This window comes from Ascidiella aspersa, chromosome 1, assembly GCF_963924565.1.
Source record: "Ascidiella aspersa chromosome 1, kaAscAspe10.2, whole genome shotgun sequence".
Classification (NCBI taxonomy): Eukaryota; Metazoa; Chordata; class Ascidiacea; order Phlebobranchia; family Ascidiidae; genus Ascidiella; species Ascidiella aspersa.
The window spans coordinates 26225002-26241534 of record NC_139447.1 but is presented as its reverse complement, the minus strand read 5'-3'; the positions used below and the strand labels follow the sequence as shown (position 1 = coordinate 26241534).

General features: G+C 41.0%; 1 protein-coding gene and 45 non-coding genes across 46 annotated transcripts in view; all 46 read right to left on the bottom strand.

The window, feature by feature from the left end:
• Positions 1 to 16533, bottom strand: part of LOC146168571 (protein FAM227B-like) — a 154735-nt gene that overhangs the window by 59661 nt on the left and 78541 nt on the right. The gene's annotated exons all lie outside the window — the stretch shown is intronic.
• Positions 559 to 649, bottom strand: Trnay-aua (transfer RNA tyrosine (anticodon AUA)). The gene is given in 2 exon segments: positions 559 to 594; positions 613 to 649. It is a non-coding gene; the product is annotated as a tRNA-Tyr (tRNA).
• Positions 1035 to 1125, bottom strand: Trnay-gua (transfer RNA tyrosine (anticodon GUA)). The gene is given in 2 exon segments: positions 1035 to 1070; positions 1089 to 1125. It is a non-coding gene; the product is annotated as a tRNA-Tyr (tRNA).
• On the bottom strand, positions 1500 to 1590 carry Trnay-aua (transfer RNA tyrosine (anticodon AUA)). Its single transcript is given in 2 exon segments — positions 1500 to 1535; positions 1554 to 1590. It is a non-coding gene; the product is annotated as a tRNA-Tyr (tRNA).
• Trnac-gca (transfer RNA cysteine (anticodon GCA)) lies at positions 1659 to 1749 on the bottom strand. Its single transcript is given in 2 exon segments — positions 1659 to 1694; positions 1713 to 1749. It is a non-coding gene; the product is annotated as a tRNA-Cys (tRNA).
• Positions 2135 to 2225, bottom strand: Trnay-gua (transfer RNA tyrosine (anticodon GUA)). The gene is given in 2 exon segments: positions 2135 to 2170; positions 2189 to 2225. It is a non-coding gene; the product is annotated as a tRNA-Tyr (tRNA).
• On the bottom strand, positions 2293 to 2383 carry Trnay-gua (transfer RNA tyrosine (anticodon GUA)). The gene is given in 2 exon segments: positions 2293 to 2328; positions 2347 to 2383. It is a non-coding gene; the product is annotated as a tRNA-Tyr (tRNA).
• Positions 2759 to 2849, bottom strand: Trnay-aua (transfer RNA tyrosine (anticodon AUA)). Its single transcript is given in 2 exon segments — positions 2759 to 2794; positions 2813 to 2849. It is a non-coding gene; the product is annotated as a tRNA-Tyr (tRNA).
• On the bottom strand, positions 2918 to 3008 carry Trnac-gca (transfer RNA cysteine (anticodon GCA)). Its single transcript is given in 2 exon segments — positions 2918 to 2953; positions 2972 to 3008. It is a non-coding gene; the product is annotated as a tRNA-Cys (tRNA).
• Positions 3393 to 3483, bottom strand: Trnay-aua (transfer RNA tyrosine (anticodon AUA)). Its single transcript is given in 2 exon segments — positions 3393 to 3428; positions 3447 to 3483. It is a non-coding gene; the product is annotated as a tRNA-Tyr (tRNA).
• On the bottom strand, positions 3552 to 3642 carry Trnac-gca (transfer RNA cysteine (anticodon GCA)). Its single transcript is given in 2 exon segments — positions 3552 to 3587; positions 3606 to 3642. It is a non-coding gene; the product is annotated as a tRNA-Cys (tRNA).
• Trnay-gua (transfer RNA tyrosine (anticodon GUA)) lies at positions 4188 to 4278 on the bottom strand. Its single transcript is given in 2 exon segments — positions 4188 to 4223; positions 4242 to 4278. It is a non-coding gene; the product is annotated as a tRNA-Tyr (tRNA).
• On the bottom strand, positions 4664 to 4754 carry Trnay-gua (transfer RNA tyrosine (anticodon GUA)). Its single transcript is given in 2 exon segments — positions 4664 to 4699; positions 4718 to 4754. It is a non-coding gene; the product is annotated as a tRNA-Tyr (tRNA).
• On the bottom strand, positions 4823 to 4913 carry Trnay-gua (transfer RNA tyrosine (anticodon GUA)). The gene is given in 2 exon segments: positions 4823 to 4858; positions 4877 to 4913. It is a non-coding gene; the product is annotated as a tRNA-Tyr (tRNA).
• On the bottom strand, positions 5300 to 5390 carry Trnay-gua (transfer RNA tyrosine (anticodon GUA)). Its single transcript is given in 2 exon segments — positions 5300 to 5335; positions 5354 to 5390. It is a non-coding gene; the product is annotated as a tRNA-Tyr (tRNA).
• On the bottom strand, positions 5458 to 5548 carry Trnay-gua (transfer RNA tyrosine (anticodon GUA)). Its single transcript is given in 2 exon segments — positions 5458 to 5493; positions 5512 to 5548. It is a non-coding gene; the product is annotated as a tRNA-Tyr (tRNA).
• Trnay-gua (transfer RNA tyrosine (anticodon GUA)) lies at positions 5934 to 6024 on the bottom strand. Its single transcript is given in 2 exon segments — positions 5934 to 5969; positions 5988 to 6024. It is a non-coding gene; the product is annotated as a tRNA-Tyr (tRNA).
• Positions 6252 to 6342, bottom strand: Trnay-gua (transfer RNA tyrosine (anticodon GUA)). The gene is given in 2 exon segments: positions 6252 to 6287; positions 6306 to 6342. It is a non-coding gene; the product is annotated as a tRNA-Tyr (tRNA).
• On the bottom strand, positions 6888 to 6978 carry Trnay-gua (transfer RNA tyrosine (anticodon GUA)). The gene is given in 2 exon segments: positions 6888 to 6923; positions 6942 to 6978. It is a non-coding gene; the product is annotated as a tRNA-Tyr (tRNA).
• On the bottom strand, positions 7046 to 7136 carry Trnay-gua (transfer RNA tyrosine (anticodon GUA)). The gene is given in 2 exon segments: positions 7046 to 7081; positions 7100 to 7136. It is a non-coding gene; the product is annotated as a tRNA-Tyr (tRNA).
• On the bottom strand, positions 7523 to 7613 carry Trnay-gua (transfer RNA tyrosine (anticodon GUA)). The gene is given in 2 exon segments: positions 7523 to 7558; positions 7577 to 7613. It is a non-coding gene; the product is annotated as a tRNA-Tyr (tRNA).
• On the bottom strand, positions 7841 to 7931 carry Trnay-gua (transfer RNA tyrosine (anticodon GUA)). Its single transcript is given in 2 exon segments — positions 7841 to 7876; positions 7895 to 7931. It is a non-coding gene; the product is annotated as a tRNA-Tyr (tRNA).
• On the bottom strand, positions 8000 to 8090 carry Trnay-gua (transfer RNA tyrosine (anticodon GUA)). Its single transcript is given in 2 exon segments — positions 8000 to 8035; positions 8054 to 8090. It is a non-coding gene; the product is annotated as a tRNA-Tyr (tRNA).
• Trnay-aua (transfer RNA tyrosine (anticodon AUA)) lies at positions 8317 to 8407 on the bottom strand. The gene is given in 2 exon segments: positions 8317 to 8352; positions 8371 to 8407. It is a non-coding gene; the product is annotated as a tRNA-Tyr (tRNA).
• On the bottom strand, positions 8476 to 8566 carry Trnac-gca (transfer RNA cysteine (anticodon GCA)). Its single transcript is given in 2 exon segments — positions 8476 to 8511; positions 8530 to 8566. It is a non-coding gene; the product is annotated as a tRNA-Cys (tRNA).
• On the bottom strand, positions 9112 to 9202 carry Trnay-gua (transfer RNA tyrosine (anticodon GUA)). Its single transcript is given in 2 exon segments — positions 9112 to 9147; positions 9166 to 9202. It is a non-coding gene; the product is annotated as a tRNA-Tyr (tRNA).
• Positions 9588 to 9678, bottom strand: Trnay-gua (transfer RNA tyrosine (anticodon GUA)). The gene is given in 2 exon segments: positions 9588 to 9623; positions 9642 to 9678. It is a non-coding gene; the product is annotated as a tRNA-Tyr (tRNA).
• Trnay-gua (transfer RNA tyrosine (anticodon GUA)) lies at positions 9747 to 9837 on the bottom strand. The gene is given in 2 exon segments: positions 9747 to 9782; positions 9801 to 9837. It is a non-coding gene; the product is annotated as a tRNA-Tyr (tRNA).
• Positions 10224 to 10314, bottom strand: Trnay-gua (transfer RNA tyrosine (anticodon GUA)). Its single transcript is given in 2 exon segments — positions 10224 to 10259; positions 10278 to 10314. It is a non-coding gene; the product is annotated as a tRNA-Tyr (tRNA).
• On the bottom strand, positions 10382 to 10472 carry Trnay-gua (transfer RNA tyrosine (anticodon GUA)). Its single transcript is given in 2 exon segments — positions 10382 to 10417; positions 10436 to 10472. It is a non-coding gene; the product is annotated as a tRNA-Tyr (tRNA).
• Trnay-gua (transfer RNA tyrosine (anticodon GUA)) lies at positions 10858 to 10948 on the bottom strand. Its single transcript is given in 2 exon segments — positions 10858 to 10893; positions 10912 to 10948. It is a non-coding gene; the product is annotated as a tRNA-Tyr (tRNA).
• On the bottom strand, positions 11176 to 11266 carry Trnay-gua (transfer RNA tyrosine (anticodon GUA)). Its single transcript is given in 2 exon segments — positions 11176 to 11211; positions 11230 to 11266. It is a non-coding gene; the product is annotated as a tRNA-Tyr (tRNA).
• On the bottom strand, positions 11812 to 11902 carry Trnay-gua (transfer RNA tyrosine (anticodon GUA)). The gene is given in 2 exon segments: positions 11812 to 11847; positions 11866 to 11902. It is a non-coding gene; the product is annotated as a tRNA-Tyr (tRNA).
• Trnay-gua (transfer RNA tyrosine (anticodon GUA)) lies at positions 11970 to 12060 on the bottom strand. Its single transcript is given in 2 exon segments — positions 11970 to 12005; positions 12024 to 12060. It is a non-coding gene; the product is annotated as a tRNA-Tyr (tRNA).
• Positions 12447 to 12537, bottom strand: Trnay-gua (transfer RNA tyrosine (anticodon GUA)). The gene is given in 2 exon segments: positions 12447 to 12482; positions 12501 to 12537. It is a non-coding gene; the product is annotated as a tRNA-Tyr (tRNA).
• Positions 12765 to 12855, bottom strand: Trnay-gua (transfer RNA tyrosine (anticodon GUA)). Its single transcript is given in 2 exon segments — positions 12765 to 12800; positions 12819 to 12855. It is a non-coding gene; the product is annotated as a tRNA-Tyr (tRNA).
• On the bottom strand, positions 12924 to 13014 carry Trnay-gua (transfer RNA tyrosine (anticodon GUA)). Its single transcript is given in 2 exon segments — positions 12924 to 12959; positions 12978 to 13014. It is a non-coding gene; the product is annotated as a tRNA-Tyr (tRNA).
• Positions 13241 to 13331, bottom strand: Trnay-aua (transfer RNA tyrosine (anticodon AUA)). Its single transcript is given in 2 exon segments — positions 13241 to 13276; positions 13295 to 13331. It is a non-coding gene; the product is annotated as a tRNA-Tyr (tRNA).
• Positions 13400 to 13490, bottom strand: Trnac-gca (transfer RNA cysteine (anticodon GCA)). The gene is given in 2 exon segments: positions 13400 to 13435; positions 13454 to 13490. It is a non-coding gene; the product is annotated as a tRNA-Cys (tRNA).
• On the bottom strand, positions 14036 to 14126 carry Trnay-gua (transfer RNA tyrosine (anticodon GUA)). Its single transcript is given in 2 exon segments — positions 14036 to 14071; positions 14090 to 14126. It is a non-coding gene; the product is annotated as a tRNA-Tyr (tRNA).
• Trnay-gua (transfer RNA tyrosine (anticodon GUA)) lies at positions 14512 to 14602 on the bottom strand. Its single transcript is given in 2 exon segments — positions 14512 to 14547; positions 14566 to 14602. It is a non-coding gene; the product is annotated as a tRNA-Tyr (tRNA).
• On the bottom strand, positions 14671 to 14761 carry Trnay-gua (transfer RNA tyrosine (anticodon GUA)). Its single transcript is given in 2 exon segments — positions 14671 to 14706; positions 14725 to 14761. It is a non-coding gene; the product is annotated as a tRNA-Tyr (tRNA).
• Positions 15148 to 15238, bottom strand: Trnay-gua (transfer RNA tyrosine (anticodon GUA)). Its single transcript is given in 2 exon segments — positions 15148 to 15183; positions 15202 to 15238. It is a non-coding gene; the product is annotated as a tRNA-Tyr (tRNA).
• On the bottom strand, positions 15306 to 15396 carry Trnay-gua (transfer RNA tyrosine (anticodon GUA)). Its single transcript is given in 2 exon segments — positions 15306 to 15341; positions 15360 to 15396. It is a non-coding gene; the product is annotated as a tRNA-Tyr (tRNA).
• Positions 15782 to 15872, bottom strand: Trnay-gua (transfer RNA tyrosine (anticodon GUA)). Its single transcript is given in 2 exon segments — positions 15782 to 15817; positions 15836 to 15872. It is a non-coding gene; the product is annotated as a tRNA-Tyr (tRNA).
• On the bottom strand, positions 16100 to 16190 carry Trnay-gua (transfer RNA tyrosine (anticodon GUA)). Its single transcript is given in 2 exon segments — positions 16100 to 16135; positions 16154 to 16190. It is a non-coding gene; the product is annotated as a tRNA-Tyr (tRNA).

The following is a 16533-nucleotide window of genomic DNA, read 5'->3' as shown; positions in this document are numbered from 1 at the left end:
GCTCTACCAACTGAGCTATCGAAGGAACGAGATATTAACACAATTTGGCAAAGTTTGGCAAGTGATAAAAATGGGCAAGTTTGAAAAATTTATTCTTGGAACCGGATTCGAACCAGTGACCTATGGATTTCTGAGGAACTTAACCGCTACAGTCCACCGCTCTAACAACTGAGCTATCGAAGGAACGAGATAGTACCACAATTTGGCAAAGTTTTGAAAGTAATAAAAAAGGGGCAAGTTTGAAAAATTTATCCTTCGAAGCGGATTTGAACCAGTGACCTATGGATTTCTGAAGAATTTAATCGCTACAGTCAACCGCTGTTCCAAATGAGCTATAGAAGGAACGAGATATTGGTACAATTTGTCAAAGTTTAGCAAGTGATAACAAAGGGGCAAGTTTGAAAAATTTATCCTTCGAACCAGTGACATACGGATTTCTGAAGAACATTACCGCTACAGTCCACCGCTCTACCAACTGAGCTATCGAAGGAACCAGATATTGCCACAATTTGGCAAAGTTTGCCAAGTGATATAAAAGGGGCAAGTTTGAAAAATTTATCCTTCGAACCGGATTCGAACCAGTGACCTATTGATTTCTGAGGAACTTAACAGCTATAGTCCATCGCTCTACCAACTGAGCTATCGAAGGAACGAAAGAGTACCACAATTTGGCAAAGTTTGCCAAGTGATAAAAAAGGGGCAAGTTTAAAAAATTTATCCTTAGAGCCGGATTCGAACCAGTGACCTATGGATTTCTGAGGAATTCAACCGCTACAGTCCACCGCTCTACCAACTGAGCTATCGAAGGAACGAGATATTAACACAATTTGGCAAAGTTTGGCAAGTGATAAAAATGGGCAAGTTTGAAAAATTTATCCTTGGAACCGGATTCGAACCAGTGACCTATGGATTTCTGAGGAACTTAACCGCTACAGTCCACCGCTCTGCCAACTGAGCTATCGAAGTAACGAGATAGTACCACAATTTGGCAAAGTTTGGAAAGTGATAAAAAAGGGGCAAGTTTGAAAAATTTATCCTTCGAACCGGATTCGAACCAGTGACCTATGGATTTCTGAATAACTTAACCGCTACAGTCCACCGCTCTACTAACTGAGCTATCGAAGGAACGAGATATTAACACAATTTGGCAAAGTTTGCCAAGTTATAAAAATGGGCAAGTTTGACAAATTTATCCTTCGAAGCGGATTTGAACCAGTGACCTATGGATTTCTGAAGAATTTAATCGCTACAGTCAACCGCTGTTCCAAATGAGCTATAGAAGGAACGAGATATTGGTACAATTTGTCAAAGTTTAGCAAGTGATAACAAAGGGGCAAGTTTGAAAAATTTATCCTTCGAACCAGTGACATACGGATTTCTGAAGAACATTACCGCTACAGTCCACCGCTCTACCAACTGAGCTATCGAAGGAACCAGATATTGCCACAATTTGGCAAAGTTTGCCAAGTGATATAAAAGGGGCAAGTTTGAAAAATTTATCCTTCGAACCGGATTCGAACCAGTGACCTATTGATTTCTGAGGAACTTAACAGCTATAGTCCATCGCTCTACCAACTGAGCTATCGAAGGAACGAGAGAGTACCACAATTTGGCAAAGTTTGGAAAGTGATAAAAAAGGGGCAAGTTTGAAAAATTTATCCTTCGAACCGGATTCAAACCAGTGATCTATGGATTTCAGAAGAACTTAACCGCTGCAGTCCATCGCTCTACCAACTGAGCTATCGAAGGAACGAGACATCGCCACAATTTGGCAAAGTTTGCCAAGTGATAAAAAAGGGGCAAGTTTGAAAAATTTACCCTTCGAAACGGATTCGAACCAGTGACCTATGGATTTCTGAGGAACTTAACCGCTACAGTCCACCGCTCTACCAACTGAGCTATCGAAGGAACGAGATATTAACACAATTTGGCAAAGTTTGGCAAGTGATAAAAATGGGCAAGTTTGAAAAATTTATCCTTGGAACCGGATTCGAACCAGTGACCTATGGATTTCTGAGGAACTTAACCGCTACAGTCCACCGCTCTGCCAACTGAGCTATCGAAGGAACGAGATAGTACCACAATTTGGCAAAGTTTGGAAAGTGATAAAAAAGGGGCAAGTTTGAAAAATTTATCCTTCGAACCGGATTCGAACCAGTGACCTATGGATTTCTGAATAACTTAACCGCTACAGTCCACCGCTCTACTAACTGAGCTATCGAAGGAACGAGATATTAACACAATTTGGCAAAGTTTGCCAAGTTATAAAAATGGGCAAGTTTGACAAATCTATCCTTCGAACCGGATTCGAACCAGTGACCTATGGATTTCTGAGGAACTTAACCGCTACAGTCCACCGCTCTACCAACTGAGCTATCGAAGGAACGAGATAGTACCACAATTTGGCAAAGTTTTGAAAGTAATAAAAAAGGGGCAAGTTTGAAAAATTTATCCTTCGAAGCGGATTTGAACCAGTGACCTATGGATTTCTGAAGAATTTAATCGCTACAGTCAACCGCTGTTCCAAATGAGCTATCGAAGGAACGAGATATTGGTACAATTTGTCAAAGTTTAGCAAGTGATAACAAAGGGGCAAGTTTGAAAAATTTATCCTTCGAACCAGTGACATACGGATTTCTGAAGAACATTACCGCTACAGTCCACCGCTCTACCAACTGAGCTATCGAAGGAACCAGATATTGCCACAATTTGGCAAAGTTTGCCAAGTGATATAAAAGGGGCAAGTTTGAAAAATTTATCCTTCGAACCGGATTCGAACCAGTGACCTATGGATTTCTGAGGAACTTAACAGCTATAGTCCATCGCTCTACCAACTGAGCTATCGAAGGAACGAGAGAGTACCACAATTTGGCAAAGTTTGGAAAGTGATAAAAAAGGGGCAAGTTTGAAAAATTTATCCTTCGAACCGGATTCAAACCAGTGATCTATGGATTTCAGAAGAACTTAACCGCTGCAGTCCATCGCTCTACCAACTGAGCTATCGAAGGACCGAGACATCGCCACAATTTGGCAAAGTTTGCCAAGTGATAAAAAAGGGGCAAGTTTGAAAAATTTACCCTTCGAAACGGATTCGAACCAGTGACCTATGGATTTCTGAGGAACTTAACCGCTACAGTCCACCGCTCTACCAACTGAGCTATCGAAGGAACGAGATATTAACACAATTTGGCAAAGTTTGGCAAGTGATAAAAATGGACAAGTTTGAAAAATTTATCCTTGGAACCGGATTCGAACCAGTGACCTATGGATTTCTGAAGAACTTAACCGCTACAGTCCACCGCTCTACTAACTGAGCTATCGAAGGAACGAGATATTACAACAATTTGGCAAAGTTTGGCAAGTGATAAAAATGGGCAAGTTTGAAAAATTTATCCTTCGAACCGGATTGGAACCAGTGACCTATGGATTTCTGAGGAACTTAACCGCTATAGTCCATCGCTCTACCAACTGAGCTATCGAAGGAACGATATCGTACTACAATTTGGCAAAGTTTGCAAAGTGATAAAAAAGGGGCAAGTTTGAAAAATTTATCCTTCGAACCGGATTCAAACCAGTGATCTATGGATTTCAGAAGAACTTAACCGCTGCAGTCCATCGCTCTACCAACTGAGGTATCGAAGGAACGAGATATTGGTACAATTTGTCAACGTTTAGCAAGTGATAACAAAGGGGCAAGTTTGAAAAATTTATCCTTCGAACCGGATTCGAACCAGTGACCTATGGATTTCTGAAGAATTTATTCGCTACAGTCCACCGCTCTTCCAACTGAGGTATCGAAGGAACGAGATATTGGTACAATTTGTCAACGTTTAGCAAGTGATAACAAAGGGGCAAGTTTGAAAAATTTATCCTTCGAACCGGATTCGAACCAGTGACCTACGGATTTCTGAAGAACTTTACCGCTACAGTCCACCGCTCTACAAACTGAGCTATCGAAGGAACCAGATATTGCCACAATTTGGCAAAGTTTGGCAAGTGATAAAAAAGGGGCAAGTTTGAAAAATTTATCCTTCGAACCGGATTCGAACCAGTGAACTATGGATTTCTGAAGAACTTAAGCGGTAAAGTCCACCGCTCTACCAACTGAGCTATCGAAGGAACGAGATATTACCACAATTTAGCAAAGTTTGGAAAGTGATAAAAAAGGGTCAAGTTTGAAAAATTTATCCTTCGAACCGGATTCGAACCAGTGACCTATGGATTTCTGAGGAACTTAACCGCTACAGTCCACCGCTCTACCAACTGAGCTATCGAAGGAACGAGATATTAATACAATTTGGCAAAGTTTGGCAAGTGATAAAAATGGGCAAGTTTGAAAAATTTATCCTTCGAACCGGATTCGAACCAGTGACCTATGGATTTCTGAAGAATTTAATCGCTACAGTCCACCGCTCTTCCAATTGGGGTATCAAAGGAACAAGATATTGGTACAATTTGTCAAAGTTTAGCAAGTGATAACAAAGGGGCAAGTTTGAAAAATTTATCCTTCGAACCGGTTTACAATCAGTGACCTATGGATTTCTGAAGAACTTAAGCGCTACAGTCCACCGCTCTACCAACTGAGCTATCGAAGGAACGAGATATTACCACAATTTGGCAAAGTTTGGAAAGTGATAAAAAAGGGGCAAGTTTGAAAAATTTATCCTTCGAACCGGATTCGAACCAGTGACCTATGGATTTCTGAGGAACATAACCGCTACAGTCCACCGCTCTACCAACTGAGCTATCGAAGGAACCAGATATTGCAAAAATTTGGCAAAGTTTGGCAAGTGATAAAAAAGGGGCAAGTTTGAAAAATTTATCCTTCGAACCGGATTCGAACCAGTGACCTATGGATTTCTGAAGAACTTAACCGCTACAGTCCACCGCTCTACCAACTGAGCTATCGAAGGAACGAGATATTACAACAATTTGGCAAAGTTTGTAAAGTGATAAAAAAGGGGCAAGTTTGAAAAATTTATCCTTCGAACCGGTTTACAATCAGTGACCTATGGATTTCTGAAGAACTTAAGCGCTACAGTCCACCGCTCTACCAACTGAGCTATCGAAGGAACCAGATATTACCACAATTTGGCAAAGTTTGGAAAGTGATAAAAAAGGGGCAAGTTTGAAAAATTTATCCTTCGAACCGGATTAGAACTAGTGACCTATGGATTTCTGAAGAACTTAGGCGCTACAGTCCACCGCTCTGCCAACTGAGCTATCGAAGGAACGAGATAGTACCACAATTTGGCAAAGTTTGGAAAGTAATAAAAAAGGGGCAAGTTTGAAAAATTCATCCTTCGAACCGGATTCGAACCAGTGACCTATGGATTTCTGAGGAACTTAACCGCTACAGTCCACCGCTCTACCAACTGAGCTATCGAAGGAACGAGATAGTACCGCAATTTGGCAAAGTTTGCAAAGTGATAAAAAAGGGGCAAGTTTGAAAATTTATCCTTCGAACCGGATTCGAACCAGTGACCTATGGATTTCTGAGGAACTTAACCGCTACAGTCCACCGCTCTACCAACTGAGCTATCGAAGGAACGAGATAGTAACACAATTTGGCAAAGTTTGTAAAGTGATAAAAAAGGGGCAAGTTTGAAAAATTTATCCTTCGAACCGGATTCGAACCAGTGACCTATGGATTTGTGAAGATTTTAATCGCGACAGTCAACCGCTCTTCCAAATGAGCTATCGAAGGACCGAGATATTGGTACAATTTGTCAATGTTTGACAAGTGATAACAAAGGGGCAAGTTTGAAAAATTTATCCTTTGAACCGGATTCGAACCAGTGACCTACGGATTTCTGAAGAACTTTACCGCTACAGTCCACCGCTCTACCAACTGAGCTATCGAAGGAACCAGATATTGCCACAATTTGGCAAAGTTTGGCAAGTTATAAACAGGGGCAAGTTTGAAAAATTTATCCTTCGAACCGGATTCGAACCAGTGACCTATGGATTTCTGAAGAACTTAACCGCTACAGTCCACCGCTCTACCAACTGAGCTATCGAAGGAACGAGATATTACAACAATTTGGCAAAGTTTGTAAAGTGATAAAAAAGGGGCAAGTTTGAAAAAGTTATCCTTCGAACCGGTTTACAATCAGTGACCTATAGATTTCTGAAGAACTTAAGCGCTACAGTCCACCGCTCTACCAACTGAGCTATCGAAGGAACGAGATATTACCACAATTTGGCAAAGTTTGGAAAGTGATAAAAAAGGGGCAAGTTTGAAAAATTTATCCTTCGAACCGGATTCGAACCAGTGACCTATGGATTTCTGAGGAACTTAACCGCTACAGTCCACCGCTCTACCAACTGAGCTATCGAAGGAACGAGATATTACCACAATTTGGCAAAGTTTTGAAAGTGATAAAAAAGGGGCAAGTTTGAAAAAATTATCCTTCGAACCGGTTTACAATCAGAGACCTATGGATTTCTGAAGAACTTCACCGCTACAGTCCACCGCTCTACCAACTGAGCTATCGAAGGAACGAGATATTACAACAATTTGGCAAAGTTTGTAAAGTGATAAAAAAGGGGCAAGTTTGAAAAATTTATCCTTCGAACCGGTTTACAATCAGTGACCTATGGATTTCTGAAGAACTTAAGCGCTACAGTCCACCGCTCTACCAACTGAGCTATCGAAGGAACCAGATATTACCACAATTTGGCAAAGTTTGGAAAGTGATAAAAAAGGGGCAAGTTTGAAAAATTTATCCTTCGAACCGGATTAGAACTAGTGACCTATGGATTTCTGAAGAACTTAGGCGCTACAGTCCACCGCTCTGCCAACTGAGCTATCGAAGGAACGAGATAGTACCACAATTTGGCAAAGTTTGGAAAGTAATAAAAAAGGGGCAAGTTTGAAAAATTCATCCTTCGAACCGGATTCGAACCAGTGACCTATGGATTTCTGAGGAACTTAACCGCTACAGTCCACCGCTCTACCAACTGAGCTATCGAAGGAACGAGATAGTACCGCAATTTGGCAAAGTTTGCAAAGTGATAAAAAAGGGGCAAGTTTGAAAATTTATCCTTCGAACCGGATTCGAACCAGTGACCTATGGATTTCTGAAGAACTTAACCGCTACAGTCCACCGCTCTACCAACTGAGCTATCGAAGGAACGAGATAGTAACACAATTTGGCAAAGTTTGTAAAGTGATAAAAAAGGGGCAAGTTTGAAAAATTTATCCTTCGAACCGGATTCGAACCAGTGACCTATGGATTTGTGAAGATTTTAATCGCGACAGTCAACCGCTCTTCCAAATGAGCTATCGAAGGACCGAGATATTGGTACAATTTGTCAATGTTTGACAAGTGATAACAAAGGGGCAAGTTTGAAAAATTTATCCTTCGAACCGGATTAGAACTAGTGACCTACGGATTTCTGAAGAACTTTACCGCTACAGTCCACCGCTCTACCAACTGAGCTATCGAAGGAAGCAGATATTGCCACAATTTGGCAAAGTTTGGCAAGTTATAAAAAAGGGGCAAGTTTGAAAAATTTATCCTTCGAACCGGATTCGAACCAGTGACCTATGGATTTCTGAAGAACTTAACCGCTACAGTCCACCGCTCTACCAACTGAGCTATCGAAGGAACGAGATATTACAACAATTTGGCAAAGTTTGTAAAGTGATAAAAAAGGGGCAAGTTTGAAAAATTTATCCTTCGAACCGGTTTACAATCAGTGACCTATGGATTTCTGAAGAACTTAAGCGCTACAGTGCACCGCTCTACCAACTGAGCTATCGAAGGAACGAGATATTACCACAATTTGGCAAAGTTTGGAAAGTGATAAAAAAGGGGCAAGTTTGAAAAATTTATCCTTCGAACCGGATTAGAACCAGTGACCTATGGATTTCTGAGGAACTTAACCGCTACAGTCCACCGCTCTACCAACTGAGCTATCGAAGGAACCAGATATTACCACAATTTGGCAAAGTTTGGAAAGTGATAAAAAAGGGGCAAGTTTGAAAAATTTATCCTTCGAACCGGATTCGAACCAGTGACCTATGGATTTCTGAGGAACTTAACCGCTACAGTCCACCGCTCTACCAACTGAGCTATCGAAGGAACGAGATATTACCACAATTTGGCAAAGTTTTGAAAGTGATAAAAAAGGGGCAAGTTTGAAAAATTTATCCTTGGAACCGGATTCGAACCAGTGACCTATGGATTTCTGAAGAACTTAACCGCTACAGTCCACCGCTCTACTAACTGAGCTATCGAAGGAACGAGATATTACAACAATTTGGCAAAGTTTGGCAAGTGATAAAAATGGGCAAGTTTGAAAAATTTATCCTTCGAACCGGATTGGAACCAGTGACCTATGGATTTCTGAGGAACTTAACCGCTATAGTCCATCGCTCTACCAACTGAGCTATCGAAGGAACGAGATAGTACTACAATTTGGCAAAGTTTGCAAAGTGATAAAAAAGGGGCAAGTTTGAAAAATTTATCCTTCGAACCGGATTCAAACCAGTGATCTATGGATTTCAGAAGAACTTAACCGCTGCAGTCCATCGCTCTACCAACTGAGGTATCGAAGGAACGAGATATTGGTACAATTTGTCAACGTTTAGCAAGTGATAACAAAGGGGCAAGTTTGAAAAATTTATCCTTCGAACCGGATTCGAACCAGTGACCTATGGATTTCTGAAGAATTTATTCGCTACAGTCCACCGCTCTTCCAACTGAGGTATCGAAGGAACGAGATATTGGTACAATTTGTCAACGTTTAGCAAGTGATAACAAAGGGGCAAGTTTGAAAAATTTATCCTTCGAACCGGATTCGAACCAGTGACCTACGGATTTCTGAAGAACTTTACCGCTACAGTCCACCGCTCTACAAACTGAGCTATCGAAGGAACCAGATATTGCCACAATTTGGCAAAGTTTGGCAAGTGATAAAAAAGGGGCAAGTTTGAAAAATTTATCCTTCGAACCGGATTCGAACCAGTGAACTATGGATTTCTGAAGAACTTAAGCGGTAAAGTCCACCGCTCTACCAACTGAGCTATCGAAGGAACGAGATATTACCACAATTTAGCAAAGTTTGGAAAGTGATAAAAAAGGGTCAAGTTTGAAAAATTTATCCTTCGAACCGGATTCGAACCAGTGACCTATGGATTTCTGAGGAACTTAACCGCTACAGTCCACCGCTCTACCAACTGAGCTATCGAAGGAACGAGATATTAATACAATTTGGCAAAGTTTGGCAAGTGATAAAAATGGGCAAGTTTGAAAAATTTATCCTTCGAACCGGATTCGAACCAGTGACCTATGGATTTCTGAAGAATTTAATCGCTACAGTCCACCGCTCTTCCAATTGGGGTATCAAAGGAACAAGATATTGGTACAATTTGTCAAAGTTTAGCAAGTGATAACAAAGGGGCAAGTTTGAAAAATTTATCCTTCGAACCGGTTTACAATCAGTGACCTATGGATTTCTGAAGAACTTAAGCGCTACAGTCCACCGCTCTACCAACTGAGCTATCGAAGGAACGAGATATTACCACAATTTGGCAAAGTTTGGAAAGTGATAAAAAAGGGGCAAGTTTGAAAAATTTATCCTTCGAACCGGATTCGAACCAGTGACCTATGGATTTCTGAGGAACATAACCGCTACAGTCCACCGCTCTACCAACTGAGCTATCGAAGGAACCAGATATTGCAAAAATTTGGCAAAGTTTGGCAAGTGATAAAAAAGGGGCAAGTTTGAAAAATTTATCCTTCGAACCGGATTCGAACCAGTGACCTATGGATTTCTGAAGAACTTAACCGCTACAGTCCACCGCTCTACCAACTGAGCTATCGAAGGAACGAGATATTACAACAATTTGGCAAAGTTTGTAAAGTGATAAAAAAGGGGCAAGTTTGAAAAATTTATCCTTCGAACCGGTTTACAATCAGTGACCTATGGATTTCTGAAGAACTTAAGCGCTACAGTCCACCGCTCTACCAACTGAGCTATCGAAGGAACCAGATATTACCACAATTTGGCAAAGTTTGGAAAGTGATAAAAAAGGGGCAAGTTTGAAAAATTTATCCTTCGAACCGGATTAGAACTAGTGACCTATGGATTTCTGAAGAACTTAGGCGCTACAGTCCACCGCTCTGCCAACTGAGCTATCGAAGGAACGAGATAGTACCACAATTTGGCAAAGTTTGGAAAGTAATAAAAAAGGGGCAAGTTTGAAAAATTCATCCTTCGAACCGGATTCGAACCAGTGACCTATGGATTTCTGAGGAACTTAACCGCTACAGTCCACCGCTCTACCAACTGAGCTATCGAAGGAACGAGATAGTACCGCAATTTGGCAAAGTTTGCAAAGTGATAAAAAAGGGGCAAGTTTGAAAATTTATCCTTCGAACCGGATTCGAACCAGTGACCTATGGATTTCTGAGGAACTTAACCGCTACAGTCCACCGCTCTACCAACTGAGCTATCGAAGGAACGAGATAGTAACACAATTTGGCAAAGTTTGTAAAGTGATAAAAAAGGGGCAAGTTTGAAAAATTTATCCTTCGAACCGGATTCGAACCAGTGACCTATGGATTTGTGAAGATTTTAATCGCGACAGTCAACCGCTCTTCCAAATGAGCTATCGAAGGACCGAGATATTGGTACAATTTGTCAATGTTTGACAAGTGATAACAAAGGGGCAAGTTTGAAAAATTTATCCTTTGAACCGGATTCGAACCAGTGACCTACGGATTTCTGAAGAACTTTACCGCTACAGTCCACCGCTCTACCAACTGAGCTATCGAAGGAACCAGATATTGCCACAATTTGGCAAAGTTTGGCAAGTTATAAACAGGGGCAAGTTTGAAAAATTTATCCTTCGAACCGGATTCGAACCAGTGACCTATGGATTTCTGAAGAACTTAACCGCTACAGTCCACCGCTCTACCAACTGAGCTATCGAAGGAACGAGATATTACAACAATTTGGCAAAGTTTGTAAAGTGATAAAAAAGGGGCAAGTTTGAAAAATTTATCCTTCGAACCGGTTTACAATCAGTGACCTATAGATTTCTGAAGAACTTAAGCGCTACAGTCCACCGCTCTACCAACTGAGCTATCGAAGGAACGAGATATTACCACAATTTGGCAAAGTTTGGAAAGTGATAAAAAAGGGGCAAGTTTGAAAAATTTATCCTTCGAACCGGATTCGAACCAGTGACCTATGGATTTCTGAGGAACTTAACCGCTACAGTCCACCGCTCTACCAACTGAGCTATCGAAGGAACGAGATATTACCACAATTTGGCAAAGTTTTGAAAGTGATAAAAAAGGGGCAAGTTTGAAAAAATTATCCTTCGAACCGGTTTACAATCAGAGACCTATGGATTTCTGAAGAACTTCACCGCTACAGTCCACCGCTCTACCAACTGAGCTATCGAAGGAACGAGATATTACAACAATTTGGCAAAGTTTGTAAAGTGATAAAAAAGGGGCAAGTTTGAAAAATTTATCCTTCGAACCGGTTTACAATCAGTGACCTATGGATTTCTGAAGAACTTAAGCGCTACAGTCCACCGCTCTACCAACTGAGCTATCGAAGGAACCAGATATTACCACAATTTGGCAAAGTTTGGAAAGTGATAAAAAAGGGGCAAGTTTGAAAAATTTATCCTTCGAACCGGATTAGAACTAGTGACCTATGGATTTCTGAAGAACTTAGGCGCTACAGTCCACCGCTCTGCCAACTGAGCTATCGAAGGAACGAGATAGTACCACAATTTGGCAAAGTTTGGAAAGTAATAAAAAAGGGGCAAGTTTGAAAAATTCATCCTTCGAACCGGATTCGAACCAGTGACCTATGGATTTCTGAGGAACTTAACCGCTACAGTCCACCGCTCTACCAACTGAGCTATCGAAGGAACGAGATAGTACCGCAATTTGGCAAAGTTTGCAAAGTGATAAAAAAGGGGCAAGTTTGAAAATTTATCCTTCGAACCGGATTCGAACCAGTGACCTATGGATTTCTGAGGAACTTAACCGCTACAGTCCACCGCTCTACCAACTGAGCTATCGAAGGAACGAGATAGTAACACAATTTGGCAAAGTTTGTAAAGTGATAAAAAAGGGGCAAGTTTGAAAAATTTATCCTTCGAACCGGATTCGAACCAGTGACCTATGGATTTGTGAAGATTTTAATCGCGACAGTCAACCGCTCTTCCAAATGAGCTATCGAAGGACCGAGATATTGGTACAATTTGTCAATGTTTGACAAGTGATAACAAAGGGGCAAGTTTGAAAAATTTATCCTTCGAACCGGATTAGAACTAGTGACCTACGGATTTCTGAAGAACTTTACCGCTACAGTCCACCGCTCTACCAACTGAGCTATCGAAGGAAGCAGATATTGCCACAATTTGGCAAAGTTTGGCAAGTTATAAAAAAGGGGCAAGTTTGAAAAATTTATCCTTCGAACCGGATTCGAACCAGTGACCTATGGATTTCTGAAGAACTTAACCGCTACAGTCCACCGCTCTACCAACTGAGCTATCGAAGGAACGAGATATTACAACAATTTGGCAAAGTTTGTAAAGTGATAAAAAAGGGGCAAGTTTGAAAAATTTATCCTTCGAACCGGTTTACAATCAGTGACCTATGGATTTCTGAAGAACTTAAGCGCTACAGTGCACCGCTCTACCAACTGAGCTATCGAAGGAACGAGATATTACCACAATTTGGCAAAGTTTGGAAAGTGATAAAAAAGGGGCAAGTTTGAAAAATTTATCCTTCGAACCGGATTAGAACCAGTGACCTATGGATTTCTGAGGAACTTAACCGCTACAGTCCACCGCTCTACCAACTGAGCTATCGAAGGAACCAGATATTACCACAATTTGGCAAAGTTTGGAAAGTGATAAAAAAGGGGCAAGTTTGAAAAATTTATCCTTCGAACCGGATTCGAACCAGTGACCTATGGATTTCTGAGGAACTTAACCGCTACAGTCCACCGCTCTACCAACTGAGCTATCGAAGGAACGAGATATTACCACAATTTGGCAAAGTTTTGAAAGTGATAAAAAAGGGGCAAGTTTGAAAAATTTATCCTTGGAACCGGATTCGAACCAGTGACCTATGGATTTCTGAAGAACTTAACCGCTACAGTCCACCGCTCTACTAACTGAGCTATCGAAGGAACGAGATATTACAACAATTTGGCAAAGTTTGGCAAGTGATAAAAATGGGCAAGTTTGAAAAATTTATCCTTCGAACCGGATTGGAACCAGTGACCTATGGATTTCTGAGGAACTTAACCGCTATAGTCCATCGCTCTACCAACTGAGCTATCGAAGGAACGAGATAGTACTACAATTTGGCAAAGTTTGCAAAGTGATAAAAAAGGGGCAAGTTTGAAAAATTTATCCTTCGAACCGGATTCAAACCAGTGATCTATGGATTTCAGAAGAACTTAACCGCTGCAGTCCATCGCTCTACCAACTGAGGTATCGAAGGAACGAGATATTGGTACAATTTGTCAACGTTTAGCAAGTGATAACAAAGGGGCAAGTTTGAAAAATTTATCCTTCGAACCGGATTCGAACCAGTGACCTATGGATTTCTGAAGAATTTATTCGCTACAGTCCACCGCTCTTCCAACTGAGGTATCGAAGGAACGAGATATTGGTACAATTTGTCAACGTTTAGCAAGTGATAACAAAGGGGCAAGTTTGAAAAATTTATCCTTCGAACCGGATTCGAACCAGTGACCTACGGATTTCTGAAGAACTTTACCGCTACAGTCCACCGCTCTACAAACTGAGCTATCGAAGGAACCAGATATTGCCACAATTTGGCAAAGTTTGGCAAGTGATAAAAAAGGGGCAAGTTTGAAAAATTTATCCTTCGAACCGGATTCGAACCAGTGAACTATGGATTTCTGAAGAACTTAAGCGGTAAAGTCCACCGCTCTACCAACTGAGCTATCGAAGGAACGAGATATTACCACAATTTAGCAAAGTTTGGAAAGTGATAAAAAAGGGTCAAGTTTGAAAAATTTATCCTTCGAACCGGATTCGAACCAGTGACCTATGGATTTCTGAGGAACTTAACCGCTACAGTCCACCGCTCTACCAACTGAGCTATCGAAGGAACGAGATATTAATACAATTTGGCAAAGTTTGGCAAGTGATAAAAATGGGCAAGTTTGAAAAATTTATCCTTCGAACCGGATTCGAACCAGTGACCTATGGATTTCTGAAGAATTTAATCGCTACAGTCCACCGCTCTTCCAATTGGGGTATCAAAGGAACAAGATATTGGTACAATTTGTCAAAGTTTAGCAAGTGATAACAAAGGGGCAAGTTTGAAAAATTTATCCTTCGAACCGGTTTACAATCAGTGACCTATGGATTTCTGAAGAACTTAAGCGCTACAGTCCACCGCTCTACCAACTGAGCTATCGAAGGAACGAGATATTACCACAATTTGGCAAAGTTTGGAAAGTGATAAAAAAGGGGCAAGTTTGAAAAATTTATCCTTCGAACCGGATTCGAACCAGTGACCTATGGATTTCTGAGGAACATAACCGCTACAGTCCACCGCTCTACCAACTGAGCTATCGAAGGAACCAGATATTGCAAAAATTTGGCAAAGTTTGGCAAGTGATAAAAAAGGGGCAAGTTTGAAAAATTTATCCTTCGAACCGGATTCGAACCAGTGACCTATGGATTTCTGAAGAACTTAACCGCTACAGTCCACCGCTCTACCAACTGAGCTATCGAAGGAACGAGATATTACAACAATTTGGCAAAGTTTGTAAAGTGATAAAAAAGGGGCAAGTTTGAAAAATTTATCCTTCGAACCGGTTTACAATCAGTGACCTATGGATTTCTGAAGAACTTAAGCGCTACAGTCCACCGCTCTACCAACTGAGCTATCGAAGGAACCAGATATTACCACAATTTGGCAAAGTTTGGAAAGTGATAAAAAAGGGGCAAGTTTGAAAAATTTATCCTTCGAACCGGATTAGAACTAGTGACCTATGGATTTCTGAAGAACTTAGGCGCTACAGTCCACCGCTCTGCCAACTGAGCTATCGAAGGAACGAGATAGTACCACAATTTGGCAAAGTTTGGAAAGTAATAAAAAAGGGGCAAGTTTGAAAAATTCATCCTTCGAACCGGATTCGAACCAGTGACCTATGGATTTCTGAGGAACTTAACCGCTACAGTCCACCGCTCTACCAACTGAGCTATCGAAGGAACGAGATAGTACCGCAATTTGGCAAAGTTTGCAAAGTGATAAAAAAGGGGCAAGTTTGAAAATTTATCCTTCGAACCGGATTCGAACCAGTGACCTATGGATTTCTGAGGAACTTAACCGCTACAGTCCACCGCTCTACCAACTGAGCTATCGAAGGAACGAGATAGTAACACAATTTGGCAAAGTTTGTAAAGTGATAAAAAAGGGGCAAGTTTGAAAAATTTATCCTTCGAACCGGATTCGAACCAGTGACCTATGGATTTGTGAAGATTTTAATCGCGACAGTCAACCGCTCTTCCAAATGAGCTATCGAAGGACCGAGATATTGGTACAATTTGTCAATGTTTGACAAGTGATAACAAAGGGGCAAGTTTGAAAAATTTATCCTTTGAACCGGATTCGAACCAGTGACCTACGGATTTCTGAAGAACTTTACCGCTACAGTCCACCGCTCTACCAACTGAGCTATCGAAGGAACCAGATATTGCCACAATTTGGCAAAGTTTGGCAAGTTATAAACAGGGGCAAGTTTGAAAAATTTATCCTTCGAACCGGATTCGAACCAGTGACCTATGGATTTCTGAAGAACTTAACCGCTACAGTCCACCGCTCTACCAACTGAGCTATCGAAGGAACGAGATATTACAACAATTTGGCAAAGTTTGTAAAGTGATAAAAAAGGGGCAAGTTTGAAAAATTTATCCTTCGAACCGGTTTACAATCAGTGACCTATAGATTTCTGAAGAACTTAAGCGCTACAGTCCACCGCTCTACCAACTGAGCTATCGAAGGAACGAGATATTACCACAATTTGGCAAAGTTTGGAAAGTGATAAAAAAGGGGCAAGTTTGAAAAATTTATCCTTCGAACCGGATTCGAACCAGTGACCTATGGATTTCTGAGGAACTTAACCGCTACAGTCCACCGCTCTACCAACTGAGCTATCGAAGGAACGAGATATTACCACAATTTGGCAAAGTTTTGAAAGTGATAAAAAAGGGGCAAGTTTGAAAAAATTATCCTTCGAACCGGTTTACAATCAGAGACCTATGGATTTCTGAAGAACTTCACCGCTACAGTCCACCGCTCTACCAACTGAGCTATCGAAGGAACGAGATATTACAACAATTTGGCAAAGTTTGTAAAGTGATAAAAAAGGGGCAAGTTTGAAAAATTTATCCTTCGAACCGGTTTACAATCAGTGACCTATGGATTTCTGAAGAACTTAAGCGCTACAGTCCACCGCTCTACCAACTGAGCTATCGAAGGAACCAGATATTACCACAATTTGGCA